Here is a 22,189-nt window from a genome sequence, read left to right as displayed (position 1 = left end):
ATCCGGGTTGATAAGGTTCGGTTAGAAATATGTCAATAGGAGTCATTTGTTAGCTTTAAAGTATTTGGTATTTAAATAATTAGGACTTCATTCCTAATTTGTATAGCCTTTGAAATGGAGATGAAAAACTTTAAGGCGGACACTGGGTTTCGAAGCTATGTGGCTGCGGAAGCGACCGGGAAAGCTCAACAGAGCGAGATAGAAACACATTTAGATACTTGCTCTATTGCTTACGGGTGAACCAACTTCAATAGAAAACTTTACATCTATATACCTAGGACATAAAAGGGTTTAGAAATTAATGATTAATTAGTTGCGGGATTATTTTAATTAACTAAATTTCTTACTAATCATCAAGATGCATTGCCTGGCTATGCAGTGGGATATAAATTTTCATGGAAAAATAAATATAATAATAATAATTTAATTGGTATTGGCGGGAGACCTACACAACATCAAAACTCTCCAAAGGGCCTCTACGTGTTGGATCCATATCCCCACGCAAGCCTCTCAAAGGACCGGACTATGTGCCGTGAATCCCAAAAGGAGATACAAATTATAAAATGTTTATTGCCATAAAATATTACATGTTACAGATTATTTGTATCGAAACTAACACGAAAGAATCTAAACAAGAAGGAGAACATGCAAATCCGAATGTTATTAACAAAGTTTCCCACTAATATTTAGTAATATATTATTCAAATGTTTATATGTAGTTGATTTATGACATTATTACGTACATTTTGTACATTTAGCTTTTTATTTATATATATATTTTGTGTGACAATTTTCAATAATTTTATTGGAAATACAACTTTTATTTTATTTATTTATTCAAATTTTGTCATTTTTAATAATGATGTAAATTCGTCCTCCTAATTTTTAATATATGTATAAGACCTATATTTGTTAATTGACGTCCTTGGAGAAAAGGCTGCGGTGAAGTTTGTTGCGCCGCTTCTTCTTCACTTGCCCTTTGGAAGCCGGCAGTAGACTTAGTTTAAGTAATTTTTTTGACGTCAATAAGTGATGTATATCATCCTAAATTGAATAAAGAATTTTGAATTTGAACTTGAATTTGAATATATTCGCTGTAAAAACAGTATCTTTTATCCTACGGTATTTTCCATACAGATTAAAACTGTATTCATATTAAATATTACTCGCGTCATACCAAGAACGATTTGGCTCTCATCTGACAGATAAGCTGCAGATAACACGCAGATAGTTTTTCTTAATGGACTCGTCTGCTGCGATAAGATAAAGTAATGAATCTGGGTTTTCAAGTTACCAGACCATTTGTTCTGATGTACCTACCTATAGGTAATTTTTATTTATTTTTCCTTATCACTATTTTATATGAATTCAACCAGTAAACCAGCCATAAACGAGGCATTCGCAAATGTTTATTTACAACTATATATATATATATAACAAAACTCTTAAGCTCCTTTTTCTTTTTTCTCAATTGATCCCGCTTGGTCACAAACCCGCGTAATCTAAAATAAGAGAATAAAAATAATAATAATAAATAAATATATTAGGACAAATCACAAAGATTGAGCTAGCCCCAAAGTAAGTTCGAAACTTGTGTTATGGGATACTAACTCAACGATACTATATTTTATAACAAATATATATATATATATATATATATATATAGATAAACATCCAAAACCCGGGCGAATCAGAAAAAGATCATTTTCCATCATGACCCGACCGGGGATCTTGAATTTTTGAATTTTTGAACCCGGGACCTGTCGGTTCAGGGGCAAGCACTTTACCACTGCGCTACCGAGGTTGTCTATTGTATATTGTCGAGGTTGTCTATATCCCTAAGAGATAAAGACATGATACTGCATCTGAAATCCTTTATTAAATGGTTGCCATGTGAATGTGGAGCAATCCATGGCTCATTCTGCTGTCTTACCCAAAACTGTCCCTTCTCCAGCTCCTTACAGGACTTGTATTGTATGAGGCCAAAGACGAAGCAATCGCTGTGGCTACGCACTGAGACCAGTCGAAATTGCAAACAATTAATTAATGTAGACAAATTAATATCATTGTTTGCAATTTGGAATAGAAAAGAAGAAGATTGAGAAGGTTATTAATATTTTATTGCTGTGAATATGTTACACAGATGTCACAATGAGGGAATGGTTATGGAAACACAAATTTAATCAATAAGTATATTGTTATGCAGCCGATATCGTGCAAGGCCATAGATCGAATCGGATCCGCGGTAATGCATTAAATGTATTTGTAAAATGAAGTTGATTTATTTTTCGTATTTTTTTTTGTCTAAAAGATATATAGATATAAGATGTGATAAATTAAACAAACACAAACACTTGAATCGCTGCATTTATCTATCGATTTAAAAAAAAATACGATTTAAGGCTCGTGCAAGCACGTACACAGCAAAATTGTGTGGAATTTTAACGTACAACTCGTGCGTACACACGAATACGTTACGATTTTATAAAAACGTGGAGCAAAAGTACTGCACGGGAATATGGTTGTCTTTCACATTGTGTGTGTGTGTGTGCCTTTAAAAAATCATATTAGCTATTGCTAAGATACTTTTTTAATGGTGAGCAAAGATAAAATACTTCGACATAAATAAATATGTTTACAAAAAAAGCAAAGGTTATCTGAAAATCTTTCAATTAAAATTTGAAGCGCAACGCAAATTGAAGTCAATTATGGAATCTCATAAATCTACGTAAGATTCCCGGATATGAGGGAACGTGTTAGTGTAGCGCGGTTCCAATGTCCGACACGTCACGTCATTGTGGCATTTTTACGAAAAAAGTGAATTGGAATTCGTTTCATAAAATCATGGAATTAGTAGGTACTCCGTACAATTACCTACTAATTTCATGGATAAAATTTAGTTAAGAATATGGTTCAGTATAGGCAGTATGCAGGTATGATTATTACTTGGTCTTCATCAATATGTTCGCCGAACTTCTTATTAAGATAAGAGTATGATTTGGCACCTAAAATATCCAACTATGCGCTAAATATTTGGGTCGAAATGTTAATCGACGTCAAAATGTATTCCAATTGCGAGAATTTTCATTTTACACAATCACGAATTTTAAGGCCGGGAAAACCATTATCAGAACTTCGCAAAAAACTTCCGATATTCAGGGAAATTTCCGATTTAATAAACGTTTCTTTTCAAGGAAAGATGTTTCTGAGAATTGAGCATATCCGGCGGCACATTACTAGATGTGACACATCAATTTATATGTTTGGGTGTTTCACATGGGCTTTTTTTAAAATACAACATCGCTTTTATTGAACCAACCAAGAGTATATTAAATTAGGATTTATTATACTCTTGATTGGTTCAATAAAAGCGATAGTGTATTAAACAATATTAAATATAGGACTGCGCGATTGCGTCAGAAAATTTGTTAATAAGAATAAGATAAATAGCAAGTGACAGAGTGAAATAGACTGTTATTATCAATATTGCTGTGTCGTTCCCACAGACATAAGAACATTACATTGTAATGTTCTTATATCTGTGGTCGTCTCTACATAAATGGGAAAAAAGAAGGTACAAATAGTTAAACCATCGCTAATTCAATTCACTTTACATTTTACTTGACACATGACAGTGGAAACGCGCCGACTTTCAGATGTTATCGCCACTGCTATTAACCGGTGCGATTAAACAATGGCTACTAATCGAAAAAAATATTTCGCCTAATTTGTCGTACAGACGGACGATCAGTCAGACAGATTGTTAACTTCGTAATTAGTACTATTTGTTTTAGCTATCTTGAGAACAATAGGGAAAGTTGAATTAGATTAGGACGGCTTGATTTGTGAACGCCATTTTTCTTTCAACCCACTCTTGTGTGAGGATGTACTATGAGAATAGATTTTACGGTGACTATGTTGGTCTGTCTGTTCTTTATCGATTCGTCAACGGATGCTGTAATTTATCATTGAAGTAATCGTTTACTTCATGTATTTACCCACTTTAAATTAAGAACATGAAATGTATTTTCTATTCACCATTTAATTATTACATTAACCATTACACCCGCCTGTGGATTGATAGGTCCCAGGTTCGAATCGTACTTGTGCCACATGTGTTTGTATACCAATCTGACTCATGTATAGTAATTTAACGGCCAGCAATTAAAACGGTGAAGGTAAACATCGTGAGGAAAACTGGACACTGGTCGATTATTAACTTGTGTGTGAAATGGAGAAGGCAATGGCAAACCACTCTACTAATAGTGCCAAGAAAGTTGTGTGTGTTTCATTCCACGTAATGACCACGACCCTCAGCCATGAATACGACTATGAAGAAGACGATTCACTAATCAACTACATTTTTAGAATGGCGCTTTGAATTATTTTTATTTGTTTTTGTCTGATTTTCAAGATTTGGAGTTTGGGTTAATTGTGGGCATTTGTGGGTAATGTTTTTATGAATAAATGACTTGGCATAAGTTACATACATAGTACGCCATGGTATATAACCTGCGCTAATAAATAATTAATGTTTGATTCGTAAAAATAAACGTAATTGAAGAGTAACTGAAACTTTATTTTTACCCCACTGTCCATTGAATAATGGTGCGGTCTCAAAAAAAATTCATTTTCATTATCAGCCAATTTAATATCCTCAATTTTTCGTGACTTTGACGACCTCGGTGGCGAAGTGGTAAAGTGCTTCCCTCTGAACCGAGAGGTCCCGGGTTCGATCCCCGGTCGGGTCATGATGGAAAATGATCTTTTCCTGATTGGCCCGGGTCTTGGATGTTTATCTATATATGTATTTGTTATAAAATATAGTATCGTTGAGTTAGTATCCCGTAACACAAGTCTCGAACTTACTTTGGGGCTAGCTCAATCTGTGTGATTTGTCCTAATATATTTATTTATTATTATTAATGCTGGGGCCCAGGCCTTGCTTACGGATGCATATAGAGTATGGGCCAAGCCGAGACCCACGCTGGCCCACTGCGGATTGGCGTGTTTTGTCAAATATAACCGGGTCCAAACGGCTTATCGTGCTTCCCGAAGCATGGCAAATTTGGCCGTAAATATGCCTATTATCATCATATAGAGTGTGTTATTAATGACACTGGTGTCAGATTTTATTCAAGTCACCTAAAGGCATCTGACATGACTTTTACGCCTACTTACCTCCATCTAGTGGCAGGTAGTCACATACACACTAGTGAACTAAACTGTCAACTGTTTTCCTTCACCGGAAGCAAGTGGCGGTCTATGAAAACTAGTATTTGGTATACAAACTAATATGGCACGAGTAGGATACGAACCTGGGACCTTTCGATCTACAGGCTTATATGTCTATTATCATATGCGGGGATAAAAAAAACTGTATTTTCACGGTGTCATATTGAAGAGTATATTGACCTCTCGATTAACTAACACGATATATATAAAAAGCGATACCTAAGTCAGATAAAATGCAGTGTTGTGTTTACACGATGTAACTTGACACCTTTTCGTTCCAGTAGCGCGCGGGTGGTCATCATACGTGGTGGGTGTAGGGTTGGTCCACACGGGCGGGACACAGCGTTCCGAACGCCGCGGTTCGCACGCTCGTGCCACCGCTGAAAAATGTTGAATTTCTTCATAAAAATTTTCTTTGCGAGCAATACTTCCACTATCATTATAATAGAAGAACTTATTTATATACATTTATTTTTAATTGCGAGATTTTCCTACATTGGCAACATTAACAATTACTGTCACGTGGTTATTGTGTAATACAACCAAAATGCGTAAAATGTTTGATGTTTGTCGTACGTTCCAAGATTAATCGTATTATTAGAAACTTAAAGCGACAAATTGTATATTACCATATACAGCGGTGCTAAGGTAGTAAATACTAATAGTTTATAGCTTTGGTAAATATATTATTTAATTTAGAATATAAATAAACAAATGTATTAGGACAAATTACACAGATTGAGCTAGCCCCAAAATAAGTTCGAGACTTGTGTTTGGGATACTAACTCAACGATACTATATTTTATAACAAATACATATATAGATAAACATCCAAGACCCGGGCCATTTTCCATCATGACCTGACCGGGGATCGAACCCGTGACCTCTCGGTTCAGGGGCAAGCACTTTATCACTGCGCTACCGAGGTCGTCAATATGACGTCAAAAAGTTCCTGTGACGGCCTAATTTCTGAATAAATGATTTTATTTAAAAACCGCCCGTGTAGTAACGACGTAAAAAAATATTCGAATTATTAACTTGTTCGTGGTTTATATAACGTTTTCTATTTTTAAATTATAAAACTATTGTCGAGGGATCATACCAAGTGGTGCTTTAAAGAGTGCAACTAGATAATATTAAGTGACTGAACGGATATGAGAGAATAATTTGTACTTGAAGTAATATTAACTTTTTATCTCCGGGGTCAATATTCTTATTCAAAGCCTTATTAAAGACTATTTTCAGAAACTCATCCTTCTGACTACACTTTGACACACAATTTGTCACACAATAATATCGATAAATAGATGGCTAAGTGTTTGAATAATCATGTGTACGACACTACAAGCTATAAATAGTTGTAATAAACAGAAAACAGTTATGTTAACATAATTTTCGTGTGATAGAAAAGCAATAGACCTTGTCCAGCGACCAGCGGCTAATCACCTGGCCCATCTCATTCCACTCCATTGTTCTTTCTTAACTTCACTCCGATCGCTTCAAAAATTAACCCTATTTCCTCTCATTTAGATACAATTTCCCCTGACAAACTGCCCCCTCGACCTCCGGCCTCACGATCCATTTCATCTCAAACAAGCATAAACTATAGTGCAGGCGTCAATTGTTAACAACCTCTCGATTCTCGTGAACAGATACAATCGATTCTGTCGTTTATTTTCTCGCACTAGAGTCTCGATTGTTTTATTCGATTCGCGATGCCCCCGGCTGTTTAGATCGGCTCAAATCCGATTTGACATTATTCGAATTTATTCTTTAAACTGTACACGCTTGAGACGAGATTCGTGAATGCGATTTTGACAGGTGATGTATCGATTCCCTGGTAGATCTTAAGTTGGATGGACCTTATTATGTTTTCAATAAACTGTTGTGTATGGATGTTGTTTAAGGACAACTGTTGTTTATTTTGACAGGTCGTGTATGGATGTAGTAAGTGCAATGGTGTGATTGCTCCAGTCGTTTTAGATGGTGAGATAACTCGGGAGTTACGTCGGTAGCGAGTGACGAGTATTTTTTATCGATATCTTTGTTAATTGGGCAGCATTCAAAGGTCGATGTTACATTTCCATAGCATTTTCGACTCTTTGATTTGAGATAAACAACTTTTGTAGATACTGTGGTATTGTTGTATGGTAGAACAAATTACGATAGTGTAACTGATATTAGGTACCTATTTTATATTACAGAGCAAGCAGACAAACATGACCTTTAGATTTCTTTTTCAGACTATTATACATATATCCCCACTCTGGCTATCCAGTTAAAGGCTGGCTTGCCTTGGGTTATTATTGAACGAGCGAGATCTACAATTCTACTTGGGGCTAAAACACACTTTTTGTATGGATGTAACTTTGTAACGCGATAATTTTTGAACCGTTGGTCCGATTTTGATGAAGTTTAAAAACTATGTAGGGTATGCCAGTATAATTTTTAAGTTCGCGGGACAACAAAATCGGCATCAGAATCATCAAAATCGGTTAAGTCGTTTTTGAAATATTCACAATTTTGTAAAAGCTCATGAAAGATTTTTTGTGTTGATGGCCAACATGTTATTGGCCTGTGGACACCATGTTACCAAGTTGATGTATTTCTTTGTTGATCTTAATCTTCGTTCTTTATATTTAGAGAAATGTTTTCCGAACTACTGAGCAGTGTGTCCCGTACGCTGCCACAGCGTTAGTCCCACTTGTCTGTATGTTTTTATACACCACTGTTAATGGTCTGATTGGAGATTAGATAAATGTTCTACACAATGTTTTAGTTTAATTATATGTGTTTGGTTTCAGCAATATTGGTTATTACTGCCGCCATGTTTAGTTTGTTTTATCTGTGGTCCAGCTTATTGTTCTATAATTTGAATGATCAGTTTTGATAGGCTCTCTCATTTGAATTGTTTTTGGTAAACATATTTATTTTATTGTTTAAATAAATTGGAGACTTTTATTTCACAAAAATAAACTTACCCAAAACACATTTATTTTAACCATTTTGTGGCGTGTGGTTCCGCCCTAGAATAGGACCATTCCATATACTCCAGTGGATGTCGGGTGAGGCAACAAAAGCATTCCCAAGGATGGTTGACGTCAAGTAGATGGCCGGTAGTAAAATCACAGGTTAAACTTGAATGTACGCTGAAAATCACACCATCACCATTTAGTGGATAAAGTAAACGACAAAGTTGATTGGTGCAACCGACCCTAAACCAAAAAGGTTCGTAATAAGTCAATTAAAATCCAGTCTTATGTTTTTCTGTAACTCCCGATGTAACGCCACGCATTATGACCTCTTTAGTCATATCGCGTGCGCGCTGGCATTATTTTTATTTCTTTCATTCTAAATTCAAAATTTTAAATTATTGTTCCACTCGATATTTTGAAATCACATTTTGACTCATTCATTACCATAACGATATCGGCACGTACCACAGTACGGTGTAATAATAATAATATATATATATAATAAAATATCTTAAATTATTTATAGACCCTTGAAGGGTAAGTGTTTTAATATGTTTCGGAAAAGTGTTCAAAATTTTACAGTGATTTAGTGCTATAGTTTATGTATTTTTTTATTGTTCACAGGTCTGTATTTTACTTATCAGTTATACTATTATACAACTGTCTGCCTTTGCCTATTCCTACCCTGAGATTACACTACCACCTAACACCGAAACAGCAAGATTTACCAATACAGTACTTATTTCCTGGTTAAATAATAAACCATTGTAGTAGTTTTGTCAAGCTCAAGTATGGTCAGCAGATCACCTGATACGGGCTTTGCGTTAATCTGCGCCCACGCACCATTGTTCAAAACTCGGTGCCGATAGCATCGTAGGCAAAAACGTCGTTTGCTTCTGTTACAAAGTTGTCATGTAACTTTACGGAAAATAGCGGTTACGTCCCGGGTTCGAATCCAAATCGTGCCATATGAGTATGTACACCAATCTGACTCATGTATTGTAGATTTCCTCGACCACCACCTGTTTCCGGTGAAGGAAAACATCGTGAGGAAATGGAGAAGACAATAGCAACTCACTCCATTAATAGCGTCAAGAAAGTCGTTGTGTGTTTCATTCCACGAAATGATCACAACCCTCAGCCATGAGGAAAGTATTACGAAGAAGAATGTATAACATAACGTAATGTTTTGGCGACCTCGGTGACGCAGTGGTAAGGTTCTTGCCACTGAACTGAGAGGTCCCGGGTTCGATCCCCGGTCGGGTCATGATGGAATCTTTTCTGATTGGCGCCCGGGTCTTGGATGTTAATCTATATATGTATTTGTTATAAAATATAGTATCGTTGAGTTAGTATCCCATAACACAAGTCTCGAACTTTGGGGCTAGCTCAATCTGTGTGATTTGTCCTAATAAAAAAAAAAATGTTTGCAGTTTCCCAGAACGACAAAATGAACTTGATAATTCTTTTGTCAAGTTTCTCATTGGCTTCTAATGGAATGACAAGTATTTTAAGTTTCTATTTTTATAATACAAATATACAAAAATATCAGACTTCAGTATAAAAACTAGCTCTTTGCCGCGAACGTAGACCTCGCGAACACAATTGTGAATATTTCAAAAACGGCTTAACCGATTTTGTTGTCCCACAAACTCAAAAATCCTATTGACAGATCCTATATAACTTTTTTCAATTTTCATCAAAATCAGACCAACAGCTTGAAAGTTATCGCGTTACAAACATGCATACAAAAAATGTATTTTTTGCCCCAAGTTGATTTTAGTATCCTGTAAACATATAGACATAATTTCAACAATTGCGATTTAAACGCCTGATGGGGGCCATTAATGGCCTCGAGTATTTCAAAATGAGTAGTGTTGTCAAAAAGCGATGTTTATCGACAAAATTATCGAATAATCGACGTTACGGTTGCCCATGCGCCGGATGTCAAACTAAGTTGCTCGACAAACAAACTTATATTTGTTATTAGTAAAATTATTCACAATTGTATCACCATGAAAATAGAGTCCAAGTTATTTTTGTCATGTGAATGATGAAATGTTGCGGTGTTTGTTGTGTTACAATAATAGTTACCTGTCATAGTGTCACAGGTGAGATTAGAATCAAGCTATTAAATGCCTGTATGATGGGAGATGGTCTGATATGATCAGTATGTTCTTTTGGACGTTTATGCCGATGGCATTCGATTCGAATTCGGTTTGACTACAATATTTTTAAATAAATTATAAGCGGACATACTATAGAAGTATGGAAATGTTAAGAAAATTTAGTTTTAGACACACATGTTACGTTTGATCCAATTCGCCCAACAAAATGGGACGATTCGGATATTTCTGCCTTTAAAGTTTTATGTCAATATTACAATACAATACAATACAAAAAATCTTTATTGCACAAATTAATTATATAGTATACATAAGTACAAAATGTATAATCACACATAGCATGACATTATGGTATAGATACATTGTGCAAAAGGCTTATCGCTGTAAGCAATTTCTTCCAGACAACCTTTTGGGAAATTGCTAGACGAGGAAATACAGAAATGCGGGTCGGATTAAACTGACAATTGTAAAAATAGATATAATTATAATAAATATACTTAACATAAATATCATAAACCTACATGAATGTTAATAAGTACTATAAACTTACATACACACATTACATAAACATATTATGGAGAATTAAAAGATAATTCAAGTTTTAAAATATTTTTGGCCTAGCTATATTGTTACTGATTACTGATTTATTAATAAAAGTTTCACAATTTATGTTTTAGTATGATTTTCATAAGCTCAAAAAAAATATTGATCCGATTCGCCTCTGTCTAACCTACATCAACAATGGAAGTAAATGATTACAATGGCATTATAAATTATTAGTGATGTAATTGCTTGAAACTTATTTTTCCAAAAATCGTACCGTTTTCCACATTGTAATATTCACTTCATAGGTGTGTTTCCTAATGGCTGAGGGTCGAGGTCATTATTTAGAATGAAATTCATGCAACTCTCTTGACACTATTAATGGAGTGGTTTGCCATTGCCTTCTCCATTTCACACACAAGTCAATAATCAACCAGTGTGCAGGTTTGCTCACGATGTTTTCCTTCACCGGAAGCAAGTGGTGGTCTATGAAAACTACTGTACCTATATGTCAGATTGGTATACAAACTCATGTACGAATCGCAAAAAATGGATTCGATCTTAGGACTTTTTGATCACAGGCGCCACCACGTCACCCCGCTTCTATATAATCTAACTAATATTACCTATAAATGCCAAAGTTAGTTTGTTTGTACTCTTCACGCTTTATCAATTCCACCAATCTTCTTAAAATTTTGCATACACGTAGTTTGAAGTGTGGAGAAAGACATAGGATAATATACCAATGAATGTCGTTCCTATGTCCCAGAAAATTAACGCGGGCGAAGCCACGGGCAAAAGTTAGTAGACTATAAAATGATTATAGAAATTTTAACTTTATTTTTCTTTTTTATGTTTTGGAAACTGGAACAAGTTATTGCAAAATTTAATTGTGAAAAATGTCTTTATAGTTATTTAACTAAGTGCTTTTTCATTTAAAAATGGCTATAAGTTTTCCGAATAGATAAATAAATAGGTACTTACTACATTTTTAAACATAGCAACAATGAATATAAATTCTCTTTTCAAGGAAATGTTCACAAAACATTACCATCCATCGAGCACAGTCGGTTGAAACATTCTCACCAAATAGACAATCCTTTTTAACTCAGTTACAAAGTAAACAGGGCCAAGTAGGAATTATAACCACATCATTCCAACATTTGTTGGATCTAGCAATTCTGTAGGCTGAATTATGTGATTGCCTGGGCCTAGATCTATCTAAACGTGTTGGGGGCCAATAATAGTCTTTTTGAAAGTGTAAAGTTACGGTCCATTGAAAAATCAGGGCTATTATTATTGGGAACGGCAAATATCAACATTAGTAGGTTTTACAAAGGTTGTTGATATAAGTATCGAAATAAAGTTTTAATTACAGCATGATTATTTGATGTAGTTACACAAGTAGTATTATCTCGGACAGATCTAAAGAAGATATTTCGACACTAAATTTTCCGTTCTTTCCTATTCTGTGCCAGTTGACTCTAGCGGGCTTACAGGTCCAGAATAAGAGACTTATAGTCGGCCATCTTGAAAATGTTCCAGCCGGCGCTTGCGCATGAGATCTCCACCGGCTATGATTTAGTTGATGAAAGGTTGTGGAAGGTTGGCGAAAGGTCGTGCCGATGTGGGATACGGCACCTACAGTTTATAATTAATTTCTGTTTTTGCTATTTGTTTCTTGTGATTTGTTGGGTACAATCGCTTTTTGTTTTGGTTCACGTATTGAGTTCAGGTGTTGAGTGGAGATTAGGGTAAATGAATAATGCTCTATTTAATGTAATATTCCTTTGAAGAAATAACTGGAGATCGACGGATTCGTTGCGTTTATTTTCATCAGTTCCCGAATAGCTTGTTACTTGAACTGTTATTAAGTAGATTATCTACAGTATTAAAACTTATAAAACTTTTTTTGAGTAATTGTTGGTGACGGACATCCAGTCTTCTTCTACCATTATTTATGCTTAACTAGGACTTTCCCGACCTCGTGATCTATCCTAACATGGAAGACCAGAGCTTCAACATTGGAGACATTGAAATGGAAAAAGATGGTGAATTTTCCAGACTCGTGAATTTTCTGACGTGATTGTCAAAGTCATGGTCAAAACTTTTTGTTCACAGGAGCTTATAAAATTTTTTATTTTGCATTTAGTACCGACGACTGCTGAGGATAATTGCCGAATGAAACGCATTTAAACAGTGTTGGGATATATAAAACTTGCGAAAACCAATCTAATACGGCAAATTTGTTAGGTATGCGTCGTCTTGTCTTTGTTTCTACGGCCTTTTTGTGTTTCCATCATTACTACTTCTAGCAAGGGAGGCTACTGGCAAAATGGAGTAAAATACTTTGCAATTATCAGCATTACCAGAGCAATCGAAGCCCACACGATTTAACAACTTAACGTCCTTATTTCACACCCCAACAAAGAAAAATGAAATCGTACCTGACACGTTGTGTTCGCATTCCTAAAAGAATATTAAGACGACTGCTTGCCCGCTGATACACAATCTTCACCCGCTGCAATCGCTCCATCGGTAATTTGGTAATAAAATGAAAATACGTTCACCTCTTATCTACCATCCACTCTATATAAATATCCCTTACTATATAAACATTAACGATCCGAACGCAAAATGCCGTAACGATTCCTGCAATACGCAAAGAAATATGGCACTTGTAACATCAAGGAGATTTCAAACACAATTCGATACATTTCTCTACACAACTTCTTGTTATGCAATAAAGATGAGAATTGAACGGTTAGGTCGTCTTTTGCTCTTCAGCTGTGGCGGATTCGTGCTGATTTCGCGTGGCTGCAAATTTAATTTTCTTTAATAAGCCGTGCTGAAGATGTTACTTGAAATTGTGGCTTATTGCTTTGTTTTTTGAATCGGAAATCGATTGGTGGGTAAGACTCGTGTTCGAAGGTGTATCAGGATAGCGTGCATGTTTCATCGGGCGCGATGCAAGCGCAGATAGGAGCCCCGCCCATGCTTTTTTCGTAGTTTCTCTCAAGTACAATGGGATCAGCTAACTAAATAATGATCAGATTCTGATGTGAGAACAGAACAATGTACTTTTTGCCCTGACGTGGAGCTGATTCTCGGAATATTTGAATCGAGTGGGTGTTCCGGTTTAAGATTGCGTTATTACTTATTACGCGATAGCAGGTTCATTGCGGACGGCTGATCAAAATGTTTACGGAAAGTCACAATTTCCCAATTTCTGATCCAATCCAAGATTAGATCCAAGATTGGTTAGACGTATTGTGGATCAAAAGTAGTAGTTTTCACCGACCACTTGCTTTCGGTGAAGGAAAACATCGTGAGAAAACCTGTACACTGGTTGATTATTAACTTGTCTGTGAAATGGAGAACGCAATGGCAAACCACTCCATCAATAGAGCCAATAAAGTTGTTGTGTGTGTTAAATTCCACATAATGACCACGACCCTTAGGAATACGACTATAAAGAAGATACTGAGCAGGGTGTTCACTTACCATTTGGTGATCCGTTTGCTCGATGGCCGTCCTGTTCTATTATAACAATACGTCATAAATATGTTACACTTATTTTCGATAAAACTCATATTATAGAAAATTTTTGCGAAGGAAAATCTAAATTGTTGTAGATTCGGCTGTGATTGTGCCTCACGTTAACCCTCCTTGGGAATGTCTGTTGTTGCATATCAGCTGCCAAAACTATGACAGTCGCCTCGTGCGACATCCACGGGTAGATGAGTGGTTCTGTTCTAAGGCGGAATCATACCTACGCCACATATTACAGGAAAATACTAACGGCGATTTCAGTTATCGATATAATTGAAAATAGAACTCCTTGTCATATTTAAATATATAGGTATTAATTACCTATTATTTGAGTGCGTCATTAAACCCGTTTTCCCGTATATATCACTTGTTTATGGTTCCAGACTATAGAGCTACTGATTTCACGGTGTTCATTATAATCGTATAATAATAATAATTTCCTTACTAGCTTTTGCCCGCGGCGTCGCCCGCGTCCATTTCCCAACAGTAATTTTTTCGGGGTGATTGGTATCCTATGTCACATGTGTGCAAAAATTTCAAGAAGATTGGTTGAGCAGATAAAGCGTGAACAGGTAAAAAACACACTTTTTTTCCGCATTTATAATATAAGTTAGGATAATCTAGTTCATAATAATATTGTAAAGAGAAACGGGTTTCGTCTCTCTTCAGTCTCAGAAGTAACACAGGCTACCTTTTAATTATTTCTTTATCCGAGCGAAGCCTGGACGAGCCGCTAGTGCGGTAATAAAATTATGAATTCATAACTCATAGCTTCTGACATTACCGACCATTAAACACCTTTATCTTAATTAAATAAAGACTTATTAATTAATCATATTAAATATTCTTCACGTGTTCTCAAAGTGCAACTCAAGAATTTGGCACTTAAAATTAATTGTCTTTCAAAAACCGGTTCGAACCGGATGATTCAAATACTATGAGCGTAAGTTTTCATATCATTCTTGTACAGAATCCAGGCAAACCTGTCGGGCAAGTGTTGAGAGGAGTGGCCTGCCCCGCCTCCTAGACTATACATTACTTTTATTGTATGAGATTGTATGATAGATACGTGTGGAGACGCTGCGATGGATGCCCGACTGCGTCTCGCTCGCGCAAAACTTATGTGATGTTTCCGGGTCTTTCGTAATGGCAGATTAAGGGAAGTGCTTTGACCGCCGAAATAGAATTAACTGAGTTGAAGCAGAATTAACTTCATCTTCGATAGGGTTTCTTTAATTTCATCTCATTAATTTTTATTTTACCTTTTTGCTCAATACTAACATTTATTGCTATGTATTTTCTGTTAGATTTGTTAATTGTAATTGTCACTACTTAGAAAATGAGCAACAAACTTTTTTAGAAACAATAAACGGTTATAAAAACATTAAAATTTACAAAACATTAAATCGATAAAACTTGACATTTTTGATGAAAATTAAGCCTTTTAGCTGGTTTTATAACTGGTCATAAATAAAATTGGAAAATATTTTTTCACGCCAATCCGATCCATGTTCGAAATTTAAAAATATTTTAATGCCATTATAATTCGTGTCCGCGTGAATGGCGGCGCTCGTTCGATTTGTTGTTCAAACAAATTAGCGCCGCCCCGCGGTGACGCTGAGAAGTTATTAAGAAATAAATTGAGAGTCAGGGTTGCTGACATTTGTTAAAACTTTTATTTTCTTTAACGAATTTCATCATGTTAACTAAACTAAACTAATTTAAGGAAATCTGTATCTGGCGATTGTTATTGTAATTAACTGCGAATATTTGTAGTCTATTTACGTTTTACGTACCTTTATTAATTACCTATATCGAAGTTGCACGAATATGATGCTGCACTTGCTATGAATAAGTATTTTGTTTAATATCACCTACAAGCATTTCACTTCCAACTGCAATAAAAAGTATAATTAAGTAACCGTTATAATGTAACTCACTTTTCGAATTATGATTGATTAATTTAGCATATTTGACATGAAGCTTTTCTATGATAGAGTTAGATACACAGTTAGTTAAATATTTTGACTAATCAAGTCGACCTAGACTTAGTCGAAATTGATAATATCGATATTTTTTAGAAATTCTTTCCATTTTAAACTTACTTGTTATGCTAGCTAGTCATAGACGTCGGTGCAAGCACCAGATGGGTGATCGATCCTCCCGTTCTGGGACCTTATCATCTAGATTAATGGTATAAATATATACAATTTTAAAATGAATCGACAACCCTATCAACCCTTGTTTAGCGGGCGTTCCGACCCGCGGCGACGCATATAAATTACAGATTTGCACATAATCTCTCATTTTTCACAGTCGGTTAATGTCGATTGACGCTCTTGATGGATAATAACATGGCAATGAGTTATTGTTTTATGAATTAGGTATTTATTCGTTCATTTTTGTAATTTTCAAATTTTATGGCATATTCTTGAATAAGACCGATGGAGTCTCATTGCTCCGATGAGCTCACACTGTGAAAAAATTGTGTACGTTTGATTTCTACGTCTTGTACATAAAAAAAACTGTAGAAATAGTAATATATTAAGGACTTGACATCAGAAAACAAATAGTTATCCATCGACATGTACAGTCGGATAGAAATGGTTCCAAAAATGAAAACAACTTAACAGTCTCCCCGAGTGCAAGACTTCAGTGAAGGGAAATTAAAATCAAAAAAGGGCGGGATGGCCGCCCTTAGGACGGGCCCGAATTTCCGGTGCGGCCCGCCGGAACAACCGCCATGTTTACAAATCGCGCGTAACTTCCATTCGAATTTTAAACATGATGTTGTAATGTTTCGAATTTAGAAACAGATTTATAGTCTTCCAGACTGACATCATTATCTGTCTTGTCAAGATGATTAAAAAATGTAATTTGGACTTCGAAATGAAGTTTCCCGAGTTTTGTACCGAGTGCGTTCTAGAACAATCGAATTTTTTACAATGACAAATGAAATGCAAAGCAGATAGATACTAGACTAACTTTATTGATCTTTTTATTGATTTCGGATAGATCAATATCGAATTACGATATTTTCTCGTAGAAAATAAGTTTATTACACGACTTAAACATAAAAAAATATACTAAATCAATTTATTTTTTATGTTCAGTAGTAGAGTATAGTAGATATATTTCTGTAAGTAGATGACGATTATTACACAAGGTATCATGTCAAAATCTTGAATTTACTAATGCTTTATCTAATTCAATTTACGAACTTTTTAAACCAAAACAAACAATAATTTTCTTCACCGACACTGTATTTTTTAGGTAAATGAGAGAAAATATAATTAAGTTAATTGGAAAAAACGCCTTAAAACAGTTATATTTCATAGCGTAATGACCCCGCAATGTAATTTTTGTTAATGCCTCGCGTTGCGGAAAAAAGTTGTAATTAAAAATAGATTTCGCTAATGTTCATGGAAAGCGGTTTTTCTTTCCTTAAAAGTGTAAAAACCTAAACACACAACGTGGAAAAGAGATAAATATACGTGCTCTGATTAATAATAGGATTAAAATATCAATTTAATTACTTACTTTATTTTAAGGAATTGTACCGTTACGAATTATATGTTCATTCTGACATTTTTCAATTATTATTTTTTTAATTTCAGGTAAGTGACAAACGATAAAATCGGCAATCGAGATCCGTAAGTGCAGAGAATATAAATTATAAAGTATATATTTTTATTTATTCAATTTAAAATATTAATTCATTATTATAATAAAATTAGCACAATGACATTAAAATTACATTTTTTAAACTCAGTATTTCCTAAACACAAAAGTTTTTTTTTTACTTTTATTCTTTCTTAACACGTTATCTATACATTAGGGTTGTCATATGCCGGCCACGTATCCCTTCATTTCCGAGTCGCAATGCTGGACCGGGCAAGATAGATGGCGCCACTGTAACCTGTTTCGAATTTTTAAATACCTAACACTTCGTCAACAGTCGTATTTGTTGTCTATGGGATGAATGACATAAATTATTTTGTTAACAACTAATGAGACTATAGCACTAGTTTGAAACTAAAGTGAAACACAGATGATGATTTAACACGAAACTATAGTCGACATTTCCGTCGATAACCACGTGAAAATGACTCTGTATTTTTATTAGTTAAATGACACTGAACTAAACCATTTATGTGTGTGTGATTAGTAAAAGATATCTCGATTAAAATTGCTTATTCATTTTAAAAAGGCAGATTCGATCAAACTAATCATTTTTCTCTTAATTTTACGTAAGTATACACCAAAGCCCACTACACAGCTAAACGCGGCCTTCGAGTTTCGCACCTCTTGACTATGTATACTCCGTAACGGATTAGGACGTGAACCACATTTGTGATGTCGAATGCCAATGTCATTTTCATAACGTCTATCCAAATTCGGCTAAAGTAGGATCAATTTAATAAGTCACATTTGACATCTGTCAGCCTATAGCTAGAATTGTCAAAATATTTCTTCTTTTTTTAGTATTATTAATTTCAAAGATTTTGGATAAACCCCTTATCTTTGATTTTTTTGTAGTTCTGATTATGTAACAATAAATATTGTACGCCCTCCGTCACAAGATTACATTTATGAATTTGGACGAAGTGTCAAATGTGACCTGTTAAATTGATCCTCTTTTAGAAATAATGAAAATATAATTCACAATTATAAAAACCCGAGTAAAAAATTTGCATTACGAAAATGTGATGACAATACTGCATGAGGTAATATCGATTAAAAAACTGGCGTTCTCAACTTTCCATTAGGCCCATGAGACAATGCTGAATACGTTGAGATACCCCACTTCGTTGGGCTAAACGAGCGCTCTATTGTCTATGAGAAACTCGCCATAATGCGCGTCGTGTGACGACAGATTAAAAAGTTTGCGTATGTGCTGTCTATGCTATTAGTTTGTCTATAGGGTTAAGTGTATTGTTGAACATTTTACCGTTTTTATTTTGCTATTGTCTGGAAGGTGTCATTTATCTAGTTAATGGCTGATACTGGTAAATTTTGTAGGAAATATAGTGTATTTACATCGTTTCGTATATTAATATTATAAACAGAAAAGATTTGTATTTTGTTTTGTTTATGATGGATAAATTCAAAAACTACTTGGCAGATTTTGTTGAAATTTGGCACAGAGACAGACGTAACTTTCAGGAGTAACTTAGGCTGCTTTCTTATTATGGTTTTACCCGAGAAAAGCCGGGATGGGCCGCTAGTACTATATACATCATAAAATTTGCCATAACTTGACTATGTAGGTACTATGTGTCAAAACACCATTATAATTCCAAGCAAGCAACGCCATCTATCTGATGTCCAGCGAAGCGTGATTTAGGAAATTAAGAAAATACGTGTGACGCATATGTATCTTCATCTTTCAGGTCACATACTGATTGCTTGTATAGGTAAACATGTACAGACACAGAACATACTTAAGAATGTTATATATTTATCATTAAAAAAAAATATGAAAAAGGCAGACTTTTTCTAACAGTAAAAGCAAAAGGTGATGCGGAGAGAGAACTGGGATGAGTGTAAAATGAACATAAGAATATTTTAGTATTTGAATATATTTAATACGATATAATATTACTTACAAGTCAATTCATAAAAAAATATAGATCATTACACACAAGTTAAAAAATAACAAATAATAAATTACAAAAGATATAATTAGATTTTATTCACCTGTTTTCTAGCAATGTCAAAATTGTTATCGTTTGGAACATAGATTTAGACCAGACCCGCGCGGTTTGGAGATAATAATGCATGTGTACTAAGATGTCACGTTGATGTGTTTTGACAATACACGCGTATTAAATATTATCATATTAATAGTAACCTTACGTAAAGCTAGACTACTTACTTATTTCCTTCGAGTATTATTTTCCGCAGCCTGGCCTTTTGTCTGCACCTTTGGTCATGTGGACCAACAATGAGGTTGCTTAATCGAGCCAGCCCTGCTTTTGCAGTCTAATTCGACTTTAAACTCAAGTTACAAAACAAAAGATGATCGACAAATAAATCGAAACAATTGATTTCCAACCAAAGATCTGCGATCGCGGTACGAACGCAGTGCGAGCCGATAGCGGAGCGATAACGGGGCGATATCGTCGTGTCACATTGTTCGATATCGACGTGCACTTTCGCCCGATATGTAGGGGTGGCGTTGAGCATTTATTTGAAAGTAGCTAAGGGTTTATATATTACTAATTACTTAACAAATGCTACATACTATACGGTTACTTGCCGATGTCGGTAGGTAATCGTAAAAGTCATGTCTCAGTCGTGTCGGAAGTCTTTAGGCGACTTGAATAAAAATCTAGCAGTAGCGAAAAAGTATAAAACGGGTCTCTTTCGTAAGAGAGATATTAAGAGCATTCTATTACCGAAAAAATCCCCGCCCGTGAAACTGGAAAAATGATAATAAAACGCACATATTTACAATAGTTTTCAGAACTTTTGTTATCGCTGTCCGGTAGTTAAAATAATAAATAAAATAAATATATTAGGACAAATCACACAGATTGAGCAAGCCCCAAAGTTAGAACGCTAAGTAAGACCATTGTTATGGAATACTAACCCAACGATACTATATTTTATAACAAATACATGTATAGATATACATCTAAAATCCGGGCCAATCAGAAAAAGATCATTTTCCATCATGACCCGACCAGGGATCGAACCCGAATCGATTGTGCCATCGTCAAAATTTGCCTGAATTCCGAAATCACGGACCGAATTTTGGTGACGTTCAGTATTTTTCTTAGAGTTGTGTAATTTATTTAGATTTTTTTCTCGGATGGGTCAAAAGATTTTCTCTGTAGAATTATGTAAAACTAGCTGTTGCCCGCGGTTTCGCCCGCGTATTTTTTACATAGAAACAGTTAAAATAATAAAAAATATGTCCATCTCCATACTTCAAACTATATTTATGCTAAATTTCAAAATCAAGATTGGTGGAGTAGAAAGGACGTCACTAGATTGACAGAGATTTAGACATTTATAATATTAGTCAGGATTAGGTTATAGGTATTATACTTAGTACTAACAATGTATGAAACGTATCATGTTTACAGGATAAACTCGTGATAAATTATAACCATAGGTTTGTAAATGTCAAACATTATGAATTTTGCGCAGCGCATGCCTGATTTGATATATTAACAATCTGTAAGCTACAAGATATTTGACCGAGTGATCAACATTGTAAATTTTCAAGAGTCAATTAGAGCAGTTATTTTATCTCCTTTATAAGCCTGTGCTAGCACTGATTTAATTCAAGCCGCATAAAGCCATCAGAGTATATCTTGAGGCAAGTAGCCACAAACACACTAGTAATTTTACCAGATAAGTTCGTAAACCTATCAGACATGCAATTGGTTGCCAACTTGACCGCAGCATCATAAATATAGTCGTCTCCTCATGGCTGAGGCTCGTGACCACCAGTACTGTCGTTATCTAGACTAAGGACTTCAAGGAAATACGGTCTTATGCCTGCATGGCGGACTATGGTGGAGAAGTCCTTATCGTATCAATTTATTTGGTGCTCTGCCTTGGCTTTGACGTCCAGGAGCCATTAGTTAACAGGATGAGTTTCTCATGGATCAATTTAACTAAAATAAATAAATAAATATGTATGGACAAATCACACAGATTGAGTTGGCTCCAAAGTAAGTTCGAGACTTGTGTTAGGGGCTACTTTTTTTTAACGTGTGGAAAGACCCCCGTCTCGTCCATCCA

At 35.1% G+C, this 22,189-nt stretch overlaps 1 protein-coding gene across 2 annotated transcripts in view; it reads left to right on the top strand.

Annotated features, from left to right (window-relative positions):
• The window catches only part of ush (u-shaped), a 181,032-nt gene that overhangs the window by 21,516 nt on the left and 137,327 nt on the right, over positions 1-22,189 (top strand). The window lies entirely within an intron of this gene.

Source organism: Plodia interpunctella, chromosome 1, assembly GCF_027563975.2.
Source record: "Plodia interpunctella isolate USDA-ARS_2022_Savannah chromosome 1, ilPloInte3.2, whole genome shotgun sequence".
In the NCBI taxonomy this organism is placed as follows: domain Eukaryota; kingdom Metazoa; phylum Arthropoda; class Insecta; order Lepidoptera; family Pyralidae; genus Plodia; species Plodia interpunctella.
The sequence above is the reverse complement of the archived record's forward strand: the minus strand, read 5'-3'. Positions and strand labels throughout refer to the sequence as shown.